Here is a 17,150-nt window from a genome sequence, read left to right on the forward strand (position 1 = left end):
AGCTCACTCCTCCTCACTATTGCACCATTGGCCTACTGTGCATATGCCTAAACCATTTAAGTTATTCACCCCTTATTTCGTCTTGTCAGGAGTTAAGTGTACCATGAATATGTTTATTTCTTACTTTATCTTTTAATTTTATACCAGTCATCCACTTTAACATTCTCATCTCAACATTTTTTATTTTATAGATATGTTGTTTCTTAATCATCCGACATTAATCTTAAAGTATAATTGGTCTTACAGTCATTATATAAAACTTTTCTTTTTATTTTAAGAATATTTTACGATCACACAATACACTTGAAATACTTTTTTCATTTTATTCAACCCGTTTTAACTCTATGCATTATATTTTCTTCAATTTCTCATTTCACTTGAATAGAATATCTAAAGTATCAAAATATATTAGTGTTATTGATTTTTTGACATCAAGTTTAACTTTTTTTTCCAACATTCCTCTCACTAAAATTATATTTCATATATTTTTTTTTTCTTTCTGCGTATTTTATAACCTTTAGATTCTAAAGCTTCTTTCATAATTCTAACTTAAACTCTACTCTACCATTAATTTCATTAATCAAAATAATATCATCTACAAACAACATATACCACGACACCTTATTTGAGATGCTCCTAGTGAGCTCACCAATCACTAAAGTAAAAAGATAATGACTCAAAATATATCCTTATTGTACACATATTGTGATTGGAAATTCCCTAATGTCTCAACTTGTAGTCTTAATACTATTCATTACTTTATCGTACATATCATTTATGACATTGATGTATCTATCATATATACACCTGTTTTTCCTAAAACCCACTATAAAACATAATTTCATAAGTATCCTATTATACACTTTCTCTAAATCAATAAAAATCATATGCAAGCCCCTCTTTTTTTTATTTTTCCTAAACTTTTCCATTAATTTTCTTATATATATATAAAACTTTTGCAGTAGATCTTCTAGACACAAAACAAAGTTGATTTTTTGATACCCTCATTTCTAACCTTAATCTGAGTTTAACTATCTTTACCCAGATTTTCATTGCACAACTAATAAGTTTAATTGTACAATAATTATTACAATTTTGGATATCTTCTTTATGTTTTTTTATATAAGTATTAAAGAATTTGTCCTCTATTTGTTTGACATTTTCTTAGTTTTTATAATTATTTTAAACAAATTATTGATCATATAATTCAATTATCACCTAGGTATTTCAAACTATAATTAGGATGATATTCGGTCTTATACCAAATAAATGAATAAAAATTTAATTTTTCACAACATTAACATTTGATTTTTCTTAATTTTTAATCATTTTAAAATATTTTTATTTTATTTTTAACAATATTTATTATAAATAGAAAATAAAAATGAAAAATGAATTTTCTTTTTTATTTTCTCTTTCTAAATTTAAAATAATAAACAAATGTTGACCTACTCTTTCATTAATTATTAGTAGGAGAGATGATTTCTCTTAAACCCTCCTAGCTAGTGTAAGATTGTGATTCAATATTAACCTATCATCAAATGAAAAAAAAAATTTTATGACTTGATGGACTACCTTAATAGAAAATTCTTGACTTTGAGTTCATTTCGAATTTTTGTAAAATGTAAGAAGATATCAAAGAACAAAATTGTGAGATTGATGTAGACACTAATATGAGATCCTATAATTGATGAATCATTAATTTTAAGTGGGGATTGGTCTATCCTCTAAAGTATTTTTCATCTTTTAGGCATATATATGGAAATATTTTATTGGTCTGTGTCATACTCATCCATGGTTTAATGAGTTTTCCATTTTGAGATTGAATAGTTTTAAAAGTCAAACAACAATATACACATTCCATCAATTGACCATTTTACTTAAATATAGAAGTTAACTATTGTATTATCCTTAGTTAACACAACAATGTAATTAAATTGTGAAAAATTTGAAAAAATATATCAAACATATTAGTAAATATATAAAAAATAAATAAATAAATTGTCAAGCGTTATGAATTGTTTAATTAATGGGGCATTGCTGGAGAAAAAAGGTATGGAGGACTAGAGATGACATCCAAAATATGACAGTTCAAGATAATCCTTTACTTAATTCAAAAAACATTGAGTAGAATTATTAATTATCTAAAAATTAGAAATAGTTACTAACTAACAACACAAAATCATATGCAAAGTAAACATTAAAATTTATGTGAAAAACTCTTTGATGTGAAGGGAAAAATCTCAACACCAAAGTCTGCTTCCATTCTTCTATTATATAAAAATAGTATGTTACAAGAGGTCTTTCATTATTGAAAATAGAGTCATACATCAGCTATAGTCAACAATAATAAGAAATTCCTGACATCAAAAGTAATATTAGTCATTACTAACAAGTTGGAATCAAAATAAATTGAAAAATAGAATGGCTCAATCAAAATAGAGACTAGTATCACGAAACTAGGTTTACAAATTCCCAATGACAATCAAATTATGCATAAGAAACAATGATTAGTCATGAGCATTTTGTCAAAATTTCAACTCAATGATGAGATATTGCCATTTAATTGTCAAAATCAAAGTAACAATGGATACATTTTTACCCAAATTTTTTTTATATAACTATTTTCTTCTTTTTCTCACTCTCTTTCTTGGTTTTTCCTAGGAATGCACAAAGCTCATTATTTTTGCCAATTATTGCTTTCCAAATTAATAGATTTCACTTATCCAAAGATGACTATTCATCTTTCAAAGCAAATCACAACTAGTTAATAATTGGAGTATCTCATTGCAAGACAACTAGGTATAAATATATTATACTTCCACTTTGAATGTATTTTTCATCCAAACATGAACCAAGACATCTAAGTAGATCGTTCTATATATGTGGACCATCTTCCACATCACAGGAAAACCTAACATGTACCTTTTGACTAAGTCAAATTTACATTAGCTGGATAACACCAATATTATCGATAAAGCTTGTACAAAAATGATATCATACATCTTTTTCAATATTAAAACCTTTTTTTCATTTATAGTATAATTTATGAGGCTTAAGAAAAATAAATAAACTATTATAAGTGTGACGAGAACTATAAATGTGATATAAGTATCATTATAATTAAATACCAGACAATATTTGTTCTTAATGTTGGAGATGTGGCTTATATTTGAGTAGAACACATGTGCTGGGAAAGTATAGTGAAGTAAAAAACAAGAAAGCTAGTTATGGAAAATCATCGACTATTTGGTCGATGGTGATTGACGACTTTAGCCTTGAGAGATAACCATCGATGGTTTGAGGGAAACCGTCAACAATTTTAGTCTGCAGCAAGAGTAGGTCTCGGTATTTAACTGTCAACGGTTTGCCTGAAACCATCGACGGTTTTGTTTGGCACAAGTCACGGATTTTTTAATTTGGAGATCAGTAGATTGGGGATTTCAGAGGATTTTCCTCCAATGATTGCTACAAAAGTGTTTTAGATGTATTATAAATCTTCTGTGCACATAAGGTTAGAATATAAACTATATTTTGTAACCCTTGATGTAAGCTTGACAATCTGATAGTGAAAATCAATCGTTTACTTCTGTGGATGTAGGCACATTGCTGAATTACGTAATTTTTTGTGTCATTGATTTTATTGCTTTCTTTTATTCTCATTGTGATTGCTTGTTTCATGCATTCATCGTGGGTTGCTTGCATTACTTGTTCCGGATTTGAGTTGTGTGTGTTTCCACTGTGCATTCGAATCAACAATTGGTATTAGACTTATTGGTTGCAATGAATGGGATTTCTTCGGTGAAGTTTGATATTGGTAAGTTCGATGGAACAAGAAATTTCTGACTTTGGTAGAGGAGGGTCAAAGACGTGTTGGTGCAATAAGGAATAGTGAATGCACTATACGAAAAACAGTAGGAAGGCATGGACAACATAAGTTGGAAGGAGTTGGAAGCGACAGGTGTGGCTACTATCAGGCTATGTCTAGCCGATGATGTGATGTATCACATCATGGATGAGGAATCATCAGTGGCATTTTGGCTGAAACTAGAGAGTCAGTACATGTCCAAGTATTTATCGAACAAGTTGTAGCTTAAGCAAAGACTCTATGGGCTTTAGATGGTAGGGGTTTTAGATCTGAATAAGAACATCAACATATTTAATCAGATCATCAGCAACCTAAAGTGGGTTGATATGAAGTTTGAGGATTAAGTCAAAGCACTGATGTTGCTAAATTCCCTACCTACGTCTCCTACGTATGAGAATTTGGTTACAACTTTGACATGGGAAAAGAGACTTTGGAGTTGGAAGATATCGCAAGTGCTCTATTGAGTTTCCATCAAAGGAAGAAGGTCAGCGATGAAAATACTTAAGGTGGAGGGCTCGTGGCGAAGGGAAACCATGATCACGGGAGGAGCAAGCTCTGAGGTGGACCAAGTAACAATAAGGCATGGTCCAATTCTAGGAAGAGGAAGGATGTGTGGTGTTTTAAGTATGGGAAAAAGGGGCATATTGTAACGCCCCAACCTGGGTCTGCCAGGGAGCACTGCGTCTCTCCTCCTCCACCTGGACCAAACAACAGGGGGTGAGCCTTATCAAACTAATGACTGGCCCCACAAACCAACACGTGTTCTTTTCAGTGTGTTTTGTCCTTATTCACACACTTCATGAGAAAACTTCTCAGGTGGTCACCCATCCTAAGATTGCTCCAAGCCAAGCATGCTTAACTATGGAGTTCTTATGGGAAAGTTCCCGAAAAGAAATGTGCACCTTGTTGATATGGGTAGTAACATCTAATCCTTTTAAGTCTTTCATCCATGGGGTATCACATTCTCCCCCACTTATAGAACACAACGTCCTCGTTGCAAACCCACATTTCCAAACTCAGGCGATGTGAATCTCATCACACTTCCGACTGTGTGTTGTCTCTGATACCATTTGTAACGCCCCAACCTGGGTCTACGAGGGAGCACTACATCTCTCCTCCTCTACCTAGACCAGACAACAGGGGCGAGCCTTATCAGACTAATGACTGGCCCCACAAACCAACACGTGTTCTTTTCAGTGTGTTTTTTCCTCACTCACACACTTCCTGAGAAAATTTCCCAGGTGGTCACCCATCCCAAGATTGCTCCAAGCCAAGCACGTTTAACTATGGAGTTCTTGTGGGAAAGCTCCCGAAAAGAAAGGTGCACCTTGTTGATATGGGTAGTAACATCTAATCCTTTTAAGTCTTTCGTCCATGGGGTATCACACATATAAAACCTGATTGTTTGGAGAGGAAGAAGGGGAGTGTTGAAAACAATGAATGTCACGCATGCATTTTCCTTCCATTTTTTTTTCCTATTATATCATTTTTGTTTCAATATAATAAACAGTAATAATCAATCATCTATTAAATATCTCTGATACCATGATAACAATGTCAACCTAGTCCATAGTGGAATACCGAGGATATATCTGTTCATAAATACACACAATCCATGTAGCGGAATACATAAAGTGTCTGAGTCACATATACAATACCAGAGTGCTATAACCTCCACACATATACATATACGTCCTCAAAAATCTATAGAACTCTAGGGGTTATCCTCGACTCGAAATCACTTACCATGAATACTAGGGTACTAGATCTCCTCTATCTCGAAGCTCGCTCCGCTTATCTGACTTGATTTCCTAAAATGTTTAAATTCTGGGTGAGACACCTCTTAGTAAGACGGAATAAATTATTGACAGTGTGTGACAACATGAATTTTGATATATCATAACACATTCATTTAAATAATTATATCAACTGAGAAAAACGTACAGATATGTACTCATAGTTGTATATATAAACATAGTTTCATAAGCTTTCATTTCTCTTATTCAAGTTCTAGCTCATGAGTATCCACCAGTATATAACACAACACATCTATAACTCATGGCTGAGTATCCACCGGTATAATACACAACGTGTCCGTAACTCATGACTGTTCATTTTTCATTTCATTTCTCATATTCATATTCTAACTTATGGGTATCCACCAGTATATAACACTACGCATCAATAACTCATGGCTGTTCATTTTTCATTTCACCTTTCACAAACATGTTTTAACTCACGAGCATCCACCAGTATTTAACACTACACGTTTGTAGCTCATGACTGCTTATCACATCTGTAACATAATTATCACGCTTGTAATGAGGAACCATCCTGAGGACATTCATGTCACATCATCATGTATTCAACCCACATAATCGGGTTGTGCGGCCCGAAGGCAGGATCTAACCGTGGTTTGCCTACCAAGTAAGATAAAAAAATGTACGCATCTATAGTACAATTGGCCTACCCAATCCTGGTCTGGACCCCAAGGGGTAACTCTACTCTTCACAAGCCCAATCGACTGTCTCTACCACACTCTATTTAAGACGTTTTGTTGCACTAACACATATTCTAGAAATGGTACCATGCTCTTTGTATATCTCTAGTCCATCAAGGTTCTCATTTCCACATTTCTATACTCATATTTCATCACGTCTGTATATCTCATTATGTTTGTATAATTCTCATAATTTTTGTATAATTCTCATCATATCTGTATACATTTCTTTTCATCACATCTATTTTGCAAATATATCATCATATCTATATCAAACATGTCTGTATATATTACATATCGTCATTTCCATATAAAAAATATCTGTATATCACATTTCATCATTTCTGTAAAACATATTTGTGTATCACATATATCATCATTTCAGTATAAAACATATCTGTACTTCTCATATCTTCATAAATGTATAAAACATATCAATATATCTCATATTATCATATATGTATAAAAACATAATTGTATATCTCATAACTTCATTACTATATAAAATCATTTATGTGTTTCTCATAACATCATTTCTCTATGCAAATCATATATTTCAGTATCAATCACATTCCCAGTATAAAATTGTTATTTCATATTCCTCATGCCACACAATTTTAGATTGATAATCATAATATAATAATCATTGGGAAAATATCCATATTATAGTTTTCCAAAACCATATACAGTATTCTCAATTTCACATACTTTAAGTCAACCAGTTAATTTCCAAAAAGTATCTGTTATAATTTATTCCCCTTACCTGCTTACTGAGAGGGTGTCTGCTAAGATCTCTAAACCCACGTCCATGGCATTCGAAGTTCAAAACCCTGAAATCAATTTTCCCCAATTCAATCAACTCAACCCCAGAATTATAATCATTTAAACATCCCTAGACCCATATAGTCCATTTAATAAGTTAAATTCTAAGTAGATAACATAGTTATCATCCTTACCTCAACTTTGGTGTGGTGCTTGGAAACCCTAAAATACAAAACTACTCCAATTAAACGGCGGAGAAGCATCATCGGGATCCCGAAATGGTGTTTTTCAACTGATTCAGGCTTAAACCGGGCACAAAATCGAAGAGAGAAGGTGGGGTGGTCGTAGCCCTAAAGAGAGAGAGAGAGAGAGAGAGAGAGAGAGAGAGAGAGAGAGAGAGAGAGAGAGAGAGAGAGAGAGAGAGAAAGAGAGAAAGGAATATGATTTTACTCCAAAAATTTTGACTTGAATTCCTCATATAGTACATTGACCCGCAGCAAAATCGTTGACGATTTGCTCTGAAATCGTCGACGATTTGGTCTTTAACTAAACTCATTTTCACTGTTTTACCCTTATCTAGTTGCGGTATGAAAAAGAAGGCGTATTCCCAATAGGGGGGGTGAATTGGGATTTTAAAATTTATTCGATTGAGTCTTTAACTTAATTTAATACAAGCAAAGAAGGTTTTCAATTTTAAGTTTAGCAGAAAATTAATTTTATTAAAATCTTTATAAATGAATATATTAAGTTGAATATCCTGTTCAGCACCTTAACACAATTCAACCAACACAATCCACACTAGAGAAAGAATTCAGCAATGCTGTCAAGTTTCAGCACTTTTGTAACTCAAAGTAGAGTTTCAGAATGTATGCTTGCTGATAAAAAGCCCTGTGTTTATGAACATGTTTTCTCAATATAAACCACAATTCAAACTTCCAATAGTCAATTAGTCTTGGGTGTTAACCGATCAACGTACTCCCTTTAAGGTTTCCGCAATTTATATTGATCAACCAATGTACTCCCTTTTGGTTTCCGTAAACCCAAAATCAAATTAAACCTTGGTTTATTTAATTTCCAATCCACGTAGTGTATATGATCAAAAATTAAAATCCAATTGCGCAGTTAATATAAATAGGAAATTAAATGAGAGTAGGGAATAGAGTGGGACGAGAGTTTTTACAAGGTTCGGCTATACCCGCCTACGTCCTTGCTTTAGGCTAAACTACCCAAGGATTCCACTATAACCACTCCTTTACGAGTAGGAGCAACCTTAGACGCTTCTTTGATGGGCAGGAGTAGCCTTACAATCTCTCTTCCAATAAGCCAGAGTGCGCCTCTCCAAACGATACCCCATGCTTGGTCCAACAACGATTCAAGAACCTGAACCGTCTACAAAATAAGAACAAGTTTTGGTGTACAGAGACACTCTCAACAAGAGCAGATTAGTACAACAATTCAGCACTAAAATATACTTCAAATTAAAATAATAATTGAAAGAGTTTGAAGCCTTCAAAAGTATATCACCGTGAGCTTTCTTTCTTGATTCAAAGAATTTAGTATAGGCTCAAAATTGTGTGAGAGATTTCCAGCAAACCTTGGTAGAGAATTCAGAATGTAATTGCACAAGAGTGCTTTTGAGAGTATTGAGAGCAAGAAATCTTGATTGTTGTAATTACTTGATGTATTTGAATCCTTAGCCTTGGGGAGGTATTTATAGATGATTAATCGAGAGTATTTCGTGTTCCCTAAGTGACTTGGAGTGTTTTCTAAGTTTTCATAATGGTTAGTGTTAGCTTTGGTGCAATCCCAAGAGAGGGGGTGAATTGGGTATTTAAAATTTATTGCCTAGGTTAAACCAGATTAACAGTATTACTTAGGGTCTGTCTATGCAAATGTAAACCCAATCATTCACAATATAACATACACGTGTAATAAATAAATTGCAGAAATGGAAAGAACAAGCACGATATGTTATTGGGGTTCGGCCAACTGTGCCTATGTCCCCGCCTTGGCCACACTAGCACAAGGATTACCACTATGATGCTCACTTAAATGGGTGGAGTGGCACCTATACAAACCAGGTCAATTCAAGGGGTTGACCTCAACCAACACGCCTTAATAGGATGACGCACCTAACTTTCCTAACCGGGTCTAAGCCAATTCGGGACTATTCCACCGGGCTAGTCTCCCTCTTCAGGCCTGCACCTGGAATACAACCAATTGTTATAAAATATTTGTACACGAAAATGTGCTTCTAGACAAGCAGATGTGTGCACTAATACAACTCAATCAATAATGCAAGCACAAATGATATGCAAATATGCTCAGTGCTCTAATGTGTGCTAAACACTCAGTCATGTATAAGTTTTCAGTTTAGATCTAGAGTGTATACCCAAGCAATATTTGAAACACACTATGTGAATAATACAATTTCAGATCAGTGTTTCAAAATATGCTAAGCAAGTTCAAACAAACAAACTCAATACAATATTCTAATATTCAAAGCACACTAGAGTTGTTTGAAGCACTAGCTTTTGAAACAGATTTTTGCACACAAAATCTAGGTTTAGGTATCTTACAACAACAACGCAAGAACCACAACCCTCAAAATTTTTCCACACTAATTTATCAAATGAAATTGGTGGAAAAACCTTAATGCTAAACTCTCATAGAAAATCAATTAAATAATAATGTAACTGAGAGTTCTAGCTATAGAGATCAAGCACAATAGCCTTAGAAAATACTCACAATGCTTGTAGAAATCAAGAATGAGGAGTATGTGAGTGTTTGGAAGTATTATTTGGCCAATAAAGGATTTTGGGTGTTGAGAGAATTTTTTGTCTAATCAAGTTTGCTAATCCTTACTAATTTTCCCAAATGAAGGGGTATATATAAACACCTCATGAATTATGACTGTTGGGGACAAGGTTGGTATTATTAGAAAATATTTAATGACGTTTAGCAATTTTAACCTTGTTAAAAAATAGTTAACCATGATAAAAATTCAAGACAACCCAAGAGCACTGGTCGACTAGAAGACTTTTGGTCAACCGAAGTTCTTATGGCTCGGTCGACCGGGCTAATTTTGAACTTCAGGGTCACTAGTCGACTAGAAGACTTTTGGTCAACCGAAGTTCCTATGGCTCGGTTGACCGGGCTAATTTTGAACTTCAGGGGTCGATCGACCGGGAAGGGCGATTTTTCCAAAATATAGCGGTTCGATCGACCAGGGTGGAAATGAACTAACTAGTCGGTCGACCAAACCGTTAGGTTCCCACACGTGGGAACTCGGTCGACCAAGTTGGTGCAGTACAAAAATGTCTCGGTAGACCGGGAAGTCAAACTGTTGACTTTAAGGGGTTTCAGTTGACCAGGGTTAATGAACTATTATGTCTCGATCGACCAGGCTATGGTCAACTGGTTGACCCAGACCGAGTTCGGTCGATCGGGGGCAGAATGAACTGCATGTGTCGGTCGACCGAAAGTGCATAAAATGTGCATTTTGATCTTGTTTTAATTCACAATCACCCTATTCAAATGCCTAACACATATATGTGCGATGGTGAGTGTCTTAGGTCTTTTTAGGCCTTTTTTGAGTGCACCGAAAAAATTTGGTGTCGATCGACCGAAGGTTGACTGAAGGGACCTAAGGTATTTCTATGGTATGTGTAGGTACCTAAAGTCCAACTAGGGTCGATATGAGCATGCTTACCTACCATGTATGATGCAAAATATTACAAGCCATATGAGTGCACAGTCCATAATAATTACATCCCAGAATGAAGAAATGAAATAATAAATACAAAGACACAACACAATTCTTCATTCTTCAGCTTGAACATCGCACGCCATCATGATATGTCTTTAAGTCCAAATACACGTGCACAGTGAAACTGCATGCAAGTCTTAGTACAACCATCAGTACCAAGAGTATTTTTCATGGTCAAAACTGAGTGTGACCTATCAAGTCAACAGTTAAAATTTAAGAAATCAAATTTGGAAAGCACCCGTTATGTTTAAAATTTAAAATCTCAAAGAGTCAGTCGGCTGGAAAATATGAGTCAGTCACCTGGATTCATTTAAAACAATGAGATTTTCAAAGTTAGAGCGAGTCAGTCAACTTGGAAGACACGAGTTAGTCGATTTGGGTCCTCTCGGGTTGTTTCAAAATCAATTCAAATATTTTTCAGTTGCCTGGAAAGTCCAAAAACTGATTTTTCAATTTTGTTTCCAAATTCTTTTGAAAAGTATTTTTCGAGATTTTCTCAAAACAAGGTCTCCAGGTTAATGAGATTCCTAATGGGCTTCAATTCCAATCAAATTTCATTTGAATGAAGTACTTACATAAAGACTCTCTTAAGACACTAAAACATTTTAAGCTTGGAGTCTTTATGCTTGCCCTTTGTTGAGTCATTTCTTGTCTTTTAGCTTCAAATTCTCTAAGCTTTTAACAAGTCCTCTTTGATATTCATGCTCTTATGATCTTCAAGCTTTCATATTCTTTTTTCCATAGAGTCTTGCAATCAGCTTTGGTATTCATTTGAACTTGAGTTTAATGACTTGATTCCCGAAGTTTCATCACTTGCAACAAAACATGTTAAGTGACCGTTTATTTGTTGTCATCAAAACAAGATTAGTAAGTCATGTTAGGCCAACAATCTCCCTTTTTTTTTTTTTTTTTTTATAATGACAAATAAGGAGCAAAAGTGAATGAACCTAGATAAGGCTCCCACTTACAATAAGCATATTTTTAACATTGTTTTGCAAGCACAATATATTCAATAGTATCAAATTCAGTTTTATTTGTTTCATATCATAAATATTTAAATATGTTATCATATATCATATAGCCAATGTTGCTTTCAAGTTTTTTTTAAATATCTCAATTTTGCTCAATCCTTCTCCCCCTTTTGACATCAATCAAGAAAGAGAAAAATAGCAATTAAAGGACCAAGGTAGACACAAAGGCATACACACAAAATAATATTAATAGAAAGTCATAGGTGTACATAGTGTCATAGGCAACTTGAGATACATACCAAAAAGCAAACTAAAATACAATTTGAAGCATAAACAAACTAAATACATATATAAAGAGATAACATAACAAAAACAATAGATAAAGCATAAAAAGATCATCAAACATTAGCATCATCATCATCACCAGCACTATCATCATTTCCTTCATCTTTTTCTTCCTTAGATTCCTTATATGATGCATCATCACTAGGATAACGTGAGGAGCTAGCTTGATAATGTTCCAAATGGCTAATTCTTTGATTAATGGAGGAAATATGAGATTGAAGGGAGGAATGAATTTCTTGAAGAGATTGAAGTATTGTACGTACATCACTACTAAAAGTAGTGAACTGATGATGGAATGGCATGAAACATGAAGGAGCATCAGGTTGTGGTTCAAGCTGTTGTTCAGGAAGTGGAGCTTGCTCAAGAGATGGCCTAGGTGGTCTTCTTCCTCTTAGAAACCAACCTTGGTCATGCTTCTTATATCCCATCTATTTTAAAGTTGTAGAATTGACAAATCATATCGAGTTCTTTTGATGAACAACTCATTCAGACTGATGATACTAAGATGAGAAAACAACATATTGAGGATGCCTCTATAAGGAAGAGTAACCCGACGAGCTTCCAGCCTTGTCCACATCCATTTTAAAAGCAAACTGGATAAGTCAAGTTTTTTTCCTTTCAAAAGACACTACAAGATGAAGCAATCTACATATGACATGTAGTCATGGGATCCAACCTAAGGTGTGATGTTGTAGGTTATGATTTTATGAAGAATCTGAGCTTAAAGATTCAGCTGAGTGTACTTTGGAGGAGTTATGAATTGGTCGGGGTGCTTCCACTATGCTCAAAGGTAAGAATTCCTAGGGAGTGAAGCCTTGGTCCATAATTCAAGTACGAGAAAGTGTAGGACACTCGAAATCACCTCAGTTGAAGAATGGGGTCCAAGGTTTGAGGAGTTAAGATAATTTTATGTCCTCTTACTTCAATGGAAAGAACTGATAGATTTTGAGTCATGTTGGCATGAAAAATCTTAACAAGATTAGGGTATAGACCCTTTGCTTGATAGACTACTAAATTTTTCCAACCTATTACCCTGAACATCGGTAACATATTTGGAAAATCGGCTGTGATGATAACGGTATCAGTTATCATACCAAGTATAGGATTAGATGCTCGAAGATGGATACAATATTGTTGTTTGGCTTTAGGAGTAACCAGCCATTGATCTAGGTTATCTTCTTGGCTAGAGGTAGAACCTGGATTGGTAGCCCATTTGGTTCTCGACATATTTGTGAATGAATATCGACATAAACCCTAGAAATTCAAAGGAGAAGAAGTGGGAAGATGATTTTCAATCATTTGGAGGATGGATTTTGGGTTTAGAATCAAAGGGAATATAAGAGAAAGGTTTCTGGTGAGTGGAGGAGCAGAGTCTAGTTGACTGGAAAGAATGAACTTAGGGTTTTTGTGCTAAAATTTTATAAACCCCGATGATCTAGTCGACTGGGTCACTTGAAGTCAGTCGCCTAACACACAGACAAAATGAAATTCAGTAGCACAGGGGCTTGTCAGTCGACTGGGAATTCTAACTCAATCACCTGACTCCCTAAAATTTTCAATTTTTCTCCTTTTCTCTTCTCGTATTCTTTCTAAACCACTTCCCTATTATGTAATAGTCCTAGTTCTCTTCTAATTGATGTAAATCTTTCTTCTCGAAGAGCTTTTATGAAAATATCTGCCCATTGGTCGTTTGTATTTATGAAATTAAGCATTATATCTTATTTTTTCCCGTGATCTCTGACTCACTTTAAAAATGAGCAGCTTAGAAGTTATCCCAAGTATAGGAGTTCTGTCGTTTAATATTCAGCCCAAAGGCCAGATCGTCTCCTCAGAGAATGCGGTTTAATATCAAATTTTACGTATTTCCAATCAAAAATAAAAAGTTATTGAACTCGGTTCAGATTCGGGTTCTCTGGATTGTTTGAGATTTTCTATTGACAATTTAAACAAACATGCAATTTAAACTCTAAACCCTAACATGCACTGAATTTAATAACGAGAAATGGAAATCCTACGTCTAATCACGCAGACATTAAAACACACGTTGAACTTTGGAATAAAAACTAAAGACGGTAACTTTAACACATCACTTAAAACACGTAATAGTAAAACTCAATCAAACACAAATGCGAACAAGAAAGACCGAGCTTTTAACAAAATCAAGAACTTGAATCAAGATAAAAAATTAAACGCAAACAAGGACTCGAACAAAACATTAAAGCTTTAATGACTTAAACAATAACTAAACACGATAAAAATAAGAACTTTAATAATACTAACCCTTAACTAAATCAAACTTCAAAAAAATTTAAATTTTAAAGAAAACAACTAATTTTGCTTCTAAAAACAAAAATATTTTTTTTTTCTTTTTGTATTTTAGGAGATTAAACCAAACTTTGATCAATTAAAACTAACTTAAGTAAAAATTAAATCTAATACTAATTATTAATTAAGAGAAAAAATAAAAATAAATAAACTTTAATAATTATAATAATGATAATAATACCCACACAAAGATTCAAAAATTAAAACTTTAATTAAAATTCTACCACATAAATAATGACAAAGAAATAAGAATTATTCAATTTTTAAAAGTAATGACAAAAAAAATAACTAGAGAAACAAGGAAAAAGAAAAGAAAAGAAAAGGAGGAAGAAAGAGAAGGTGAGGAAGAGCTGGCCCGTGGTGTGTGGAGCTCCTGCAGGTTGTAGCAGTGGCTAGTTGTCTCAGTTGGGATGGCTAGTAGCGGCTGGGGGAGACCATCGGGGTGGCTAGCCTCGGGTTGATAGTAGTAGAGGGAGGCTATAGGTTCAGTTTCAGCACAGCAGCGGCAATGGACTTGCAACAGGCATTGGAACCTTTGGGTTGCAGCTGTAGAGGGAGGCTGGCAGCGGTTACTGGTTACAGGAGCACTGGGAGTAGCTAAGGAGGTCTTCGGGTCCCTGGAGCAGCAGTGGTGGCTTGCAGGAACAGTGGCTGTCCACGGATAGTAAGGGAGGAAGGAGCAAGGAGGTAGCAGCAGCACAAGGAGCTCGGCTAGAGGAAGAGGAAGGAAGAGAAGAGGGAAGAAGAAAGAAAGTAAAACCGAGAGAGCCAAGAATGAGAGAAGAGAAAGGAAGGAGAGGGAAAAGGCTCAGGATGGCTGGGTTGGCTGGAAGCAATTGAGAGAGAGAGAGGAAAAGAGAAGAGGAAGGAAGGAGAAGTAGAAAGAGAAGGAGAAGGGAAGGAGGAAGAGGGGACTCATGTTGCCAAGAAGAAGAGAGGAATTAAATAGGGGAGGGGGAGAGAAGCCCTACACCCACAAAAGACCTGAAAGCACCCAAACCCGGCTACATGGCCGGGTCACATCAAGGCAAAATTTAAGATTATTTTTTTTTCTTTTCCTTTTTTCTTTTTCTCAATTTTTTCTCTACGAACGAGGCCAATATTGACCCTCCTAGAGTCCATTTATCTCAGAGCTCAAAACATAGAAGTTGTTAATAATCTTCTTATATTTCTCTAGAATTTCAAATCATCTCGATTGGAGCTTGGACGGAAAAATTATGCATGAATTACAAACTGGTGTCAGTTTTAGCTTTTGATAATTTTCCTACAATAAAAAAATGCCAAAAATTCATAAATTGCTCAATAAAAATCAAAATATTACAAATAGGACACTGTATTAAAATATTGAGAGTAATTAGGTATTTAATTAAAAATATAAGCCCAATGCATGAGTTAAAATGCCTAATTATGCAGCTTAAGCGCGTAATCACACCCCCCAACTAACTTTTTGCTAGTCTCTAGCAAATAACATGAATGATTTCAAGGGTGGTATCCAAAAATACTAGCTCCAGTAAACGTGAAATTAATGCCCATACACCACATTCATACCATTTCACATATAGGAATATAACTGAATTTTACACAAGCTCGTTCATATTCAATGCACACAACTCTAAAGCACGTCACTCATGCAAGTTTCATCATTATATATCATTTAAGAATAGTATACTCACATGAAGTTAACCAATGGTGCAATTTAGAGTTAATGTAGTTATATAAGTTCGAGTATAAACAGGTGAAATCTCGAGGAATGTGTGCTGTGTGTGACTCATTACACCTAGGATACCAGTGGACACCTGTAGAATGGTCGTTTTGACTTGACCTAACTGGTATACACTAAAAAACACTCAAAAAGAATGGGTTCGCTCGTCATATGTGAGGAGGAGTGTCGCGATCAAACATCCAATATATTGCAATGAACAAACACTAAGTATATTAAGTGGACTAGTTTGAGAAGGATCTAGCCTATCTATGAGGTGTCGGGTCCTTCACCTTAGCATCTTCTCACCTACTCGCCATGTCCAACCGATACCACCCTAGATCAACTTATTCACAATCTTGGCTTGAATACATCTAAGGCATTAAACGATTGAAGAATCTTCATAAGTGGAGAATATGTGTCATGTCCCTGACTTTTTGTGGTATTTGTACAGAGCAGGCATTAGCATTTCATTTCATGTGCATTCCTAATTTTCATTCTTTCTTCTACTCATTCTCCAATTTTTGTCTTCTCTTGATCAATTAGGACAATCATCGCACTTCTTTCGTTATCTTCATACCACAAATGGAAATTAAGCTCGAATAATAGTCCATGAAATGAGTCTATCTCTAGGGGTGGTTCAGCCTTCACATCTTGAGTAGGCTACAAGATCTAGGTTTCTATCTCCCCACTAGATGTCACCTCTAGGCTAGCAAATAAAAAATAGAGACTAGTGTACAAAGAATCGTCCAGAAGAAAGAAGAACCAAGTTTCGTGAATTCTGATTTGATGCTAACACCCAAAAGAACGATAAATAGATCGAGGATATCTCACAAGGTGTCATAGTCGCCACGGGTGTTCTCTCAGTGTTCACGAGGAACCCTAAGTGCAATGAATCACGTGAATGTGTC

The sequence above is a fragment of the Malania oleifera genome, chromosome 8 (genome assembly GCF_029873635.1).
Source record: "Malania oleifera isolate guangnan ecotype guangnan chromosome 8, ASM2987363v1, whole genome shotgun sequence".
NCBI classification, from domain to species: domain Eukaryota; kingdom Viridiplantae; phylum Streptophyta; class Magnoliopsida; order Santalales; family Ximeniaceae; genus Malania; species Malania oleifera.